We start from the raw sequence: 2,247 nt of genomic DNA, 5'->3' as shown, positions 1-2,247 counted from the left end.
TCTGCCTTTTCACCTTTTCCTTCTACTCCCTCTGTTCCTAAATATAAGTCTTTTTAGTGATTTCTATATGGACTACATACGAATGTATATAGACGTATTTTAGAGTGTAAATTCACCCATTTTGCTCCGTATGTAGTCCATATTAGGATCTCTTAAAAGACTTATATTTAGGAACGAAGGGAGTATTTATTTGCTGCAACTATATGCATGTTCCCCACAACCATGGTCATATGTATTTGTAAACTGGGCGCATTGCTCCCCCATTTACCTGTCCAAATGGTTACCTTTTCTGCAGTAATACATACTTAAGCAACGGACTCCACCTTGTGTTAGTCGACACAATTCATTTTCTTTTATTTCTTTTGATCTGTTGAGGCATAGTTAAGATGGTTAAGCAATACCATACAAGTTCATCAGCAATCATCCTGATTCATGCACCCTATTCCATTCTTTATTGTTGCTTTGGTTTACCAGTCCTTGGCCAATCTTATATTAGTGGTTAGACTGCTTATCGTGATTGTCTCCAACTGAATCCATTTCTCAAGAATCTTCCCCTTGTTGTTGTCCAGATTGCAGCTCAGAGTTTTTTCTTGTCCACTACCTAGCATTCTGAATTGTGTACTGCAATCTTCTAGTTCTTGAATATGCAAATTAGTTTTTATAATGTAATTCATATTCAATGGTTCTAGACTTCCAGCCTATCTTTTTATATGGAACCTGTAAAGCTAAACAAGAATAGTGATTATCTCCAACTTAGACCACCTATTTGTGACAATTAACAAATTTGCAATTATTTTCCAGCCGATTTTTTATATGGAACTTGTAAAGCTAAATGAGAATAGTGGTTAATTCCAGTTTAGACCACCTATTTGTGACAGTTAACAAATTTGCAATTATTTGTAGAAATTTTACCGCTGTACACTACGTTTTGGGCCTATAATACTTGCTGATATTGGGAGGTCATTCGTTAGTGTGATCTAGTCCTTCCCTGAAAATTTCCAATGATGACTTCCCCCACAATTTCAGCACGCTGATCCAGTTTGCCTCTTGAAACTTTCAGAATTCTGTGAGCCTGGCCACAAAATCCAAGCTGATATCAACGCGTACCAGAAATTTCTAACACTAGTTACTATAGGAGTATGATTTATCATCTCTTCCATGCGGATTACTCACCCCTCTGTCAACAGTTTTAAATGAATGTTGGTGGTGTAAATTGAGCAGATGAATGTCTCCAAACTGACTATGCCCTGGTCCTTCCTCCCAAGATGCAGGACAGTAAGAACATCATCTTGGTATCTTATAACTGACAGCAAGAACATTATGCTGCTTGAGGTAATATATAAGGCTAGATGAGAAGACCAACACCAAAAGATAAGTTGGATCAACCGTCAGAACATGAAGTACAAGTACTTGAGTTGCAGTTTAAGTAGGAGCCAGCATCATCATGATATATCGAAAAACTGTAAAGCACTGGAACATGGAAAAGGCACAAATAATTCAGTTACAGCAAGTTCACCTAGGCATTGGTACATGATCACAACAAGAAAGCACAAATGGTCTTGACATGTTATAACTGAATAACATGATGCTTATGTTTAGTCAGGTACTCCCTCCACTCTAAATTACTCGTCGCAGAAATGGATGTATCTAGATGTAAGAACGATGATTAATTCGGAGTAACATGTAGAGATTTGATAGGCTTTTTGGGCGCTAATTACCATGGTTTGGGCGAAGATGCTGGTCGGTATTTTCTCGTCAGCTGTATTTGCTATGCATCTGTGTGAGTTCTGACGGATTCCTGAATACTTAGGCGAACGAAAAAATATACAAAGTGCAAAAAAATGAGAAGAAAAAAATGAATCGCCGTTGCCGGGGATCGAACCCGGGTCACCCGCGTGACAGGCGGGAATACTTACCACTATACTACAACGACCTTCAATGCTAATTTAATTGGCACAGTTTAGATTACAATTACCAAACTCACTGCCGTGTTGGAGGTCGAAGGAAAGCGAACCATCCGGCGAAAACATATAGCATAATTGGTTAAATGCCAAATATTGGCTACTTGGTTGACTACGTGTTTACTTATCAACCTCATAAGAAGTTGTCAACTTTTTGACAACTTTTGATATTGCCAATTTTTGACAACTTTTGATATTGCCATGCATGATGCAATCTGTGTGACAGGTGGGAATACTTACCACTATATTACAACGACTTTGTTGCTAATTATATTGGCAAAGTTCA

The 2,247-nt window shown here is 38.0% G+C and overlaps 1 non-coding gene across 1 annotated transcript; it reads right to left on the bottom strand.

Moving 5' to 3' along the window:
• Positions 1-1,861: 1,861 nt before the first annotated feature.
• Positions 1,862-1,933, bottom strand: TRNAD-GUC. Its single transcript has one exon. It is a non-coding gene; the product is annotated as a tRNA-Asp (tRNA).
• Between the last annotated feature and the right edge of the window lie 314 nt (positions 1,934-2,247).

This window comes from Triticum urartu, chromosome 1, assembly GCF_003073215.2.
Source record: "Triticum urartu cultivar G1812 chromosome 1, Tu2.1, whole genome shotgun sequence".
NCBI lineage: Eukaryota > Viridiplantae > Streptophyta > Magnoliopsida > Poales > Poaceae > Triticum > Triticum urartu.
This window is presented reverse-complemented; position numbering and strand designations above follow the sequence as displayed.